At 40.9% G+C, this 9,676-nt stretch overlaps 1 protein-coding gene across 5 annotated transcripts in view; it reads left to right on the top strand.

The window, feature by feature from the left end:
* The first annotated feature begins 4,133 nt into the window (after nt 1–4,133).
* LDAH (lipid droplet associated hydrolase) overlaps nt 4,134–9,676 on the top strand; it is a 132,027-nt gene continuing 126,484 nt past the window's right edge. For all 5 annotated transcript variants that reach the window (XR_004026994.1, XR_004026993.1, XM_030799862.1 and 2 more), the window contains exon 1: nt 4,134–4,228. The gene's annotated coding sequence lies outside the window, so the exon portion shown is untranslated. The remainder of the gene's footprint in view (nt 4,229–9,676) is intronic.

Below are 9,676 nucleotides of genomic sequence, written 5' to 3'. Positions count from 1 at the left end.
GTTGGGATTACAGGTGTGAGCCACCGTGCCCGGCCTAATAAATTTGTTTTTAAAATAAATTACCCAGTTTCAGGCTGGACACAGTGGCTCACACCTAGGCAACATGGCAAGACCTTATCTCTGAATGTGTGTGTGTGTGTGTGTGTGTGTGTGTATAAAATTTATATCAGTCTACAGTGGCAGACTGATATAAATATATATATATATATATATATATATATATATAAATTAGCCAGGCATAATGGCACATGCCTGTAGTCCCAGCTCTTCAGGAGGCTGAGGCAGGAAGATAGCTTGAGCCCAGGAGTTCAAGGTTACAGTGAAAAAATGAAAATGAAATGAAATAAAATAAAATATATAAATTACCCAGTTTTAGGTACTCTGTTATAAGCAACAGTAAATGGGCTAAGACAGAAAATTGGTACTGGGTTTGAATATTTGTCCCCTCCAAAACTCATTTTTGTACTCTGTTTGTGTTGCTTTATAGGAACACCTGAGGTTATGTAATTTATAAAGAAAAGAGGTTTGTTTGGCTCATACCTCTGTAGGCTGTACCAGAAGCACGGTGCTGGCATCTGCCTCTGGTGAAGACATCAGGCTGCTTCTACTTATGGTGGAAAAGGAAGGAGAACTGGTATGTAGAAACTGCACAGCAATAGAAAGCAAGAGAGAGAAGGGAGGGGGTGCCAGGCTCTTTTAGCAACCAGCTCTCATTGGAACTAACAGAGCAAGAACTCATTCACTCTTGGGAGCATGGCACCAAGCCATTATGAAGGATCCACACCCACAACCCACAACCCAGACACTACCCACCAGGCCCCATCTCCAATACTGGGGACCACATTTCAATCTGAGACTTGGTGGGGGCCAAACAAACCATATCCAAACCATAGCAGTCATGTTGAAATTTATTTCTTTTTATTTTAAAGAATTTGTTTTGTTTTTTATTTTTGTGGGTACATGGTAGGTGTATATATTTATGAGGTCATGTTAAAATTTAATCCCCAATGGGGAGTATTAAAAGATGGGACCTTCATGGGGTGATTGAATCAGGAGGGCTCTGCCCTCATGGATAGATTAATTCATTCGTAGATTAATGGACCAACAGGTTAATGAATTAGATTAAGGGGTATCATGTGAGGGGAATTGGTGGCTTTCCAAGAAGAGAAAGAGAAACCTGAGCTAGCACACTAAGCTCCCTGGACAAGTGAGGCCCTGTGCTGCCTCAAGACTCTTCAGAGAGTCTCCACCTGCTTTCACCAGGTATAGACCCTTGACCTGGGACTTCTCAGCCTCCATAACTGTAAGAAATAATTTCTTCTTTATAAATTAGCCGGTTTCTGGTATTCTACTATAAGCAACAGAAAATGGACTAGGACAAGACCTGAGCTGAGCCAATCAGAAATTCTTCCCTGGGTATTAGGAATTAAAATCGAAAGAGGGAGAAAAAAGAATCTCTGTGTGGCTGTCCCTCTGCATCAATCTGGACAGGCTGTGTTGCACTGGGGTAAGAAACAACAGCAACAACTTCCAGAGCTTTAAGCAACAAAGGTTTATTTCTTATCACAATATGTGTTGCTATGGTTTGGATATAGTTTGTCTCCAAAAAGACTCATGCTGAAATTTGATCCCCAATGTGGTGATTTTGAGAAGTGGGGCCTAGGGGGAGTTGTTGGGGTCATGGGGTGGATCCCTCATGAACAGATTGTTGCTCTTCTCGCCAAAGTCAGTTCTTGTTCTGAGACACAGCAGAGACCTCTCTTAGGGGCTTGCGGGGTACCCTCCACCAAAAGATGAAAATAAAAAAAATCTTCACTTCCTTAAAGAAAATTCCAGACATCTAGCTAGTCCTAAAAACAAAAACAAAAACAAAACAAACAAACAAAAAAAGCAAGAAGCTAATAATAGCTTAAAACAGTAGCCAAAAAATTAATGTCATGGGATATTTTATTCCCTATAAAAACTAAAGGTAACATCTTAACATATGTCCCAAGTTGTTTTTCAGAAACCCAGATCCCCACTAAATGGATCCACTGGCACATAGGCCTCAAATAAGGGAGAACTGAAGACTAAACTCTGACTACTATTCTTTGTTCTAAATTTCTTCTTGAGGAGCCTAAAGGAGGCCATGCCCATGAGCCCAAGCTAATATCCTTTTCTGCTGAGTTTTAGACAGTTTATGCAAAATTCATGCAAATTTTAGACAGTTTCACCTTAACAAATCACAAATCAGAAAATCTTTAAATTCCACCTATGACCTGTGGGCCCCCCTCTTTGAGATGCCCCACCAATGCATGGCAGGCAAGCCCCAAATTGGGGATTTGCCCAGTAGAGTTCTTAGCTTCGCCAAGAAAGAATTCAAGGGTGAGCTGGTGGTGTTAAACAGCAACTTTTACTGAAATAGTAGTGTCCAGAAGCAGCAGAGATACTGCTCCTTGCAGAGCAGGGCTATCCCATAGGCACTGTGTCCAGAGTTGCATCTCAAAGGCAGTTCTTCTGTCATATTTATAGTCATTTTTAATTACAGGCAAATTAAGGGGTGAATTATGCAGAAATTTCTAGGAAAAGGGTGGTAACCTCTGGGTTGTCAAGTTGTTGCCATGGAAAGGGGCATTAATATGGAAAGCTGCTTCCTCCCTGCCCCTGTTTTAGCTAGTCCTCAATTTGGTCTGGTGTCCAAGTCCTGCATCCTACCTCACTGCATTTTTAGGTTAAGCCAATATATAACCTCCATATATTGATTTATGACTTTGCCTATAACCTCTGACACCCCTGCCTTTAAAAACCCTTACCTATAAACAATTGGGGAGTTCAAGACTTAAGCACTAACTGACCAATTCTCCTTGCTTGGAACCCTACAATAAATGCCTCACTTTCTTTCACTATAATCCTGATGTCAGTGTTTGGTCTTGCTGCACGGGGCGATTGGACTCCAGTTTGGTTTGATAACAGCTCTTGAGAGATTGGAAAAGAGAGAGTCCCCGAGACAGTGGGTTGTTACACAGTGAGCTTCCACCTCCTGTTTGGTCCGTTTTCACATGTATCAGCTTCCCCTTTGACCTTCTACCATGCTGTGACACTGCACAAAAAACTCTAACCAGAACTTGAGCAGATGCTCACACTATGCCCCTTGAGCTTTCTAATGTGCAGAAGCATGAGCTAAGTAAACCTCTTTTTTAAATCCAAGTATACCTTGAAGATACTGGGGATTCAGTTGCATACTACCGCAATAAAGCAAACATCACAATAAAGCAGTTCACACAATTTTTTTGGTTTCTCAGTGCATATAAAAGTTATATTTACACTGTACTGATTATTGTGTACAACAGTATTATTATTGTCTAAAAAAATGTACATACTAAGAAAAGAAAAATAGCTCAGAGCTGTCTGAGCAATGTGAGGTATGCAAAATTTATTAGGCCCGGACAGAAGTGAATACTGGCTTCCGCCACGCCTTTCCACGCCTAAGGGCAATTGTTAAAGGCATTTTGTTCTTTATTAGCTGCCTCACGCATTATCTTTATGTTCCTGGAATTTGTGATACAAGGAAGAAAGCATAGCCAGTCAATACCTTAAGTTTTTTAAATATAAATTCTTGGTAAACAAGATCTGCCTCCCCTCCTTTCCTTAAAAACCTACTCTGACTGCTGCTAATTGGAGTATATTCAAGGCAACTTGAATCTAAGCTCCTAAGTGGCCATTCTCAAGCACTGAGACCAAATAAACTCTATACTTAATACTATTCTCTGAATTTTCTTAAAGTTGGCAACACCTTAATTCAAAAATACTTTATTGATCATGCTTATGAACATGATCAAATGAGAATCAACTTTCCCGTGTATGTGGGGAACATATGCAACTAGTAATGCAGAAACAGGGAAACGGGAAGAGGAAGAAAAGAGGGACAGACATGGAACAAATGAGAGAGAAGGAAAGGGAAGCCAGAAGTATATCAAGGATGACAGAAAATAAGTAGCGGATAAGATTCAAATGAAAAAGAAAGGAAAACCTCGACACACTCCAACAGGTCTCTCTGAATCTGGACCACCGGCTCCAAGCCACGGTCAGAAATCTCCCAGCCTGCTGTGCGCCGCGCGACCGGCTGACATCGGCTTCCCGGATCAGCTCAGGGCGCGGTAATGTGACGTCACCTGAAAGGGAGCACTTCCGGTCTCGTGCCGCCGTCCCAGGACCCTCAGGGAGAGCCGGCAGCCTTCCAGGCGGACAGGTGAGGTACAGCTTCCCGAGTTCAGGGTGACTGCCCAAAGGAAGGATGGGTGGGCAGGCACGCGGGATCTGGTGCCCCTTCTCTGTGGTTCCTCGCAGAGCATCTGTTGCCCTGGGCCAGATGGCCCGTAGCAGCGAAAATAATACTGTTCTGACAGCTCGCGAGTTCGGAGCCACTTGGCGTGGGAGTCTCTTCAGCTGCAGGCTGGGCAGTCGCTCACCCGAGCGCGGGAATGCAGCATTTGAACCCCTAAGTGCAGCCCACCTATAGGGAGTCTTATGGTGCCCCCGTGGAGGAGTAGAGGCCAAAAGGTTGGGCAACTGGCCGGGAAGAAGTGGCTAGGAGGGGTCAAACTGGGCCGGGAATGTTCTTTGCCCCTGGCGTTTAGTGCTCACGCCGCCTTTTATTCACGCTGAAGACCTTAAACGTAAACTCTCACCCTTGGGTCTTAGTTTGGTTTTGTTCCCCACGCAAGACAGGATAGAGATCGGAACACTTTATTCCTTAATTCGTGTCTTCCCTCACAAGTAGTTACCGGACACCTGCTTTGTGTCCTGTGTACCAAACACAAGAGTTGATAGTCCTGCCCGGGCGCGGTGGCTCACACCTGTAATCCCAGCACTTTGGGACGCCGAGGCGGGTGGATCACTAGGTCAAGAGATCGAGACCATCCTGACTAACATGGTGAAACCCCATCTCTACTAAAAATACAAAAATAAATAAATAAATTAGCCGGGCGTGGTGGCGGGCGCCTATAGTCCCAGCTACTCGGGAGGCTGAGGCAGGAGAAAGGCGTGAACCCGGGAGGTGGAGCTTGCAGTGAGCCGAGATGGCGCCACTGCACTCTAGCCTGGGCGACACAGTGAGACTCCGTCTCAAAAAAAAAAAAAAAAGAGTTGATAGTCCTTTACTTGAAAGAACAAATCTGTATGGAGAAAGAGCTACAACCAAAAGAAACCCAGAAGATTTAGAAGCATCTCCAGAATGTTTATTCTCAAAAGCTGTTTTTTAATTAAACTTCTTTCTGAAATTATACGTAGGAGTGACTCTTGTGTGTTCCCCCATTTTTCCACCTAAAGGTTAAAGACTTGGAAACCTGCTAAGGCCCCTGTTTCCAGCATGTAGCATTCTAGGGGACAATCAAGGCAACACAATGAGTGCCCATCTGAAATTTTATATTTTAATATTTTGCTTTTTGATAACCTAATGCCTTCAGACTGGAGGACCTTTTTTAAAAAAAAAATTTTTTTATTATACTTTAAGTTCTAGGGTACATGTGCACAACATGCAGGTTTGTTACATATGTATACATGTGCCATGTTGGCGTGCTGCACCCATTAACTCATCATTTACATTAGGTATATTTCCTAATGCTATCCCTCCCCCCTCCCCCCACCCCACAACAGGCCCCGGTGTGTGATGTTCCCCTTCCTGTGTCCAAGTGTTCTCATTGTTCAATTCCCACCTATGAGTGAGAACATGCGGTGTTTGGTTTTTTGTCCTTGCAATAGTTTGCTGAGAATGATGGTTTCCAGCTTCATCCATGTGCCTGCAAAGGACATGAACTCATCATTTTTTATGGCTGCATAGTATTCCATGGTGTATATGTGCCAATTTTCTTAATCCCGTCTATAATTGTTGGACATTTGGGTTGGTTCCAAGTCTTTGCTATTGTGCGTAGTGCTGCAATAAACATACATGTGCATGTGTCTTTATAGCAGCATGATTTATGGTCCTTTGGGTATATACTCAGGAATGGGATTGCTGGGTCAAATGGTATTTTTAGTTCTAGATCCCTGAGGAATCGCCACACTGTCTTCCACAATGGTTGAACTAGTTTACAGTCCCACCAACAGTGTAAAAGTGTTCCTGTTTCTCCACATCCTCTCCAGCACCTGTTGTTTCCTGACTTTTTAATGATCGCCATTCTAACTGGTGTGAGATGATGTCTCATTGTAGTTTTGATTTGCATTTCTTTGATGGCCAGTGATGATGAGCATTTTTTCATGTGTCTGTTGGCTGCATAAACGTCTTCTTTTGAGAAGTGTCTGTTCATATCCTTCACCCACTTGTTGATGGGGTTGTTTGTTTTTTTCTTGTAAATTTGTTTGAGTTCTTTGTAGATTCTGGATATTAGCCCTTTGTCAGATGAGTAAATTGCAGAAATTTTCTCCCATTCTGTAGGTTGCCTGTTCACTCTGGTGGTAGTTTCTTTTGCTGTGCAGAAGCTGTTTAGTTAAATTAGATCCCATTTGTCAATTTTGGCTTTTGTTGCCATTGCTGTTGGTGTTTAAGACATGAAGTCCTTGTCCATGCCTATGTCCTGAATGGTATTGCCTAGGTTTTTTTCTAGGGTTTTTATGGTTTTAGGTCTACCATGTAAGTCTTTAATCCATCTTGAATTAATTTTTGTATAAGGTGTAAGGAAGGGATCCAGTTTCAGCTTTCTACATATGGCAAGCCAGTTTTCCCAGCACCATTTGTTAAATAGGGAATCCTGTCCCCATTTCTTGTTTTTGTCAGGTTTGTCAAAGATCAGATGGTTGTAGATGTGTGGTATTATTTCTGAGGGCTCTGTTCTGTTCCATTGGTCTATATCTCTGTTTTGGTACCAGTAGCATGCTGTTTTGGTTACTGTAGCCTTTTATAGTTTGAAGTCAGGTAGCATGATGCCTCCAGCTTTGTTCTTTTGGCTTAGGATTGACTTGGCAATGTGGGCTCTTTTTTGGTTCCATATGAACTTTAAAGTAGTTGTCTCCAATTCTGTGAAGAAAGTCATTGGTAGCTTGATGGGGATGGCACTGAATCTATAAATTACCTTGGGCAGTATGGCCATTTTCACGATATTGATTCTTCCTATCCATGAGCATGGAATGTTCTTCCATTTGTTTGTGTCCTCTTTTATTTCGTTGAGCAGTGGTTTGCAGTTCTCCTTGAAGAGGTCCTTCACATCCCTTGTAAGTTGGATTCCTAGGTATTTTATTCTCTTTGAAGCAATTGTGAATGGGAGTTCACTCATGATTTGACTCTCTGTTATTGGTGTATAAGAATGCTTGTGATTTTTGCACATTGATTTTGTATCCTGAGACTTTGCTGAAGTTGCTTATCAGCTTAAGGAGATTTTGGGCTGAGATGATGGGGTTTTCTAAATTTACAATCATGTCCTCTGCAAACAGGGAAAATTTGACTTCCTATTTTCCTAATTGAATACCCTTTATTTCTTTCTCCTGCCTGATTGCCCTGGCCAGAACTTCCAACACTATGTTGAATAGGAGTGGTGAGAGAGGGCATCCCTATCTTGTGCCAGTTTTCAAAGGGAATGCTTCCAGTTTTTGCCCATTCAGTATGATATTTGCTGTAGGTTTGTCATAAATACCTCTTATTATTTTGAGATACGTCCCATCAATATCTAATTTATTGAGAGTTTTTAGCATGAAGGGCTGTTGAATCTTGTTGAAGGCCTTTTCTGCATCTGTTGAGATAATCATGTGGTTTTTGTCTTTGGTTCTGTTTATATGCTGGATTACGTTTATTGATTTGCGAGGACTTTTTTCTTCTAAAGTTTTTCTAAACATTTAAACATTTTCTAAAATGTTGCTCTACTTTCAGTATTTTCTCCCTTGTAGTATTACCATAATGTATTAAGATAAAGCACTTAATTCTGAAGTCACTTTAAGTATACCTCAACCAAGGGGAGTTAGTATACTATTTCTAGTGAGTGTATTTAATATAGGTAAGTAGTTTGTACACTTGTGAAATTCTTGGCATTAATTGATGTCCAGAAGCTGAAAGCTGCTCTCTGGCACATTAAAAAAAAATTGTGTGTGTAATTACAAGAAAGTTTGATGTCATAGTTGCAAAGGAGTTGTGCAAAACAAATTGCCTTCTTCCAGTAAAGATAATTCAGCAAGTTCATCTTGAGTGTAGTGTGTGCTTTAGTTTTTAATATGTCCTCAGCAGTAGTCATAGATTTTATCTTCATCATTTAAGCTTTATTTTCTAGCCCACTTGCACAGATTTAAGAAGAATCTCACTGGGGTTAATGTGCAGTCATTCAGATAGCAAATATAGTAAAAGTAGGTGAAATGTAAAAGTCATTAAAAAAAGAATTGTGAAATTGCTCATCTCACAACCACATCAAGCAGGAGCAAAGACAACTATACAGAATCTTGGTGTAACATATACTCATTACCACTTGGACTTTCTCCTACAGTATTTTGCAGTTTGTTTTTTGGATTCTTTAGTGTTATATAATATTTCAAAGTAATATGTGACTGGGAAATATTGGAATAGGTAGCAGAAGACTGTAGAATTTATTTTGCCATTTAAATGCTTATGTCCTTGAACAAAAAATGTAAACATCTTTTGTCAAATTGAGAAGTTTTCAGCTATTATGTCTTTGATTATTTTTTTTCAGTGCCGTACTTTCTTCTCTTCTTCTAAAACTCTGATTGGATGAATGTTAGGTCATTTGTTTTTGTCCTACAAGTCCCTGATGCCCTTCTTGTTTCTTTGTCTGTTTTTCTCTGTTCAGACTGAGTAAATTCTGTTGATATGTTTTCAAGTTCACTGATCCTGTTCTCTGTCAATTCCACTCTACTGTTGAGCCCATCCAGCAAGTTTTTAATTTCAATTAGTATTTTTTCAATTTTATCATTATTTTTGGTTCATACTTTTTAAAACATTTCATCCTTCAAGGAGAGCTACTTTCAATATACATGGAATTTCTTGGAAAAACTAATAACAGTTTTAGGTTATTTGTATATATGAACTAATGTTACTCAAGATTTTAAACCTTCTCTGCAAAGTTATCTCTATAATTAGCAGATGAAGCATGAACATATATAATTTTTTTCTCTTTTTGTCTCAGGTAATTCCTTGTTAGAGGCCCTAATAAAAGGGAAATGGAGAAGGAAATGGAGAAGAGAATTTAGGCCTTGGCAAATTGAAAATCGTCTGTAGTATCTCGCTGACAGGTAAAGTAGGAATTTTGAAACTAGAGAAAAGGAACATAAATCTACAGAGTCCAGAAGCTGAGAAAACCCTAAGTTTTTGGCACCAGGGACCCCTTTTGTGGAAGACAATTTTTCCACAAATGGTGGGGAGTGGAGATGATGGTTTTGGGATGGAACTGTTCCATATCAGATCATTGGGCGTTAGGTTCTCATAAGGAGCACAAAACCTAGATCCTTTGCATGCACAGTTCACAATAGGGTTTGCGTTCCTGTGAGGATTTAATGCCTCCACTGATCTAACATGAGGTGGAGCTCAGGCAGTAATGCTTGCTTGCTGCTTATCTCCTGCTATGTGGCCCGGTTCCTAACCAGTTCCGGTCCATGGCCCAGGGATTGTGGACCCCTGTTGTATACTATGTCCCCCTCTTCAGCATTCTCAGTTCTTACCAGTGTGCTTTGAAAAAGTTCCTCAGAAGTAAAGCTTATGTGCCTT

Source organism: Nomascus leucogenys, chromosome 19, assembly GCF_006542625.1.
Source record: "Nomascus leucogenys isolate Asia chromosome 19, Asia_NLE_v1, whole genome shotgun sequence".
NCBI lineage: Eukaryota > Metazoa > Chordata > Mammalia > Primates > Hylobatidae > Nomascus > Nomascus leucogenys.
This window is presented reverse-complemented; position numbering and strand designations above follow the sequence as displayed.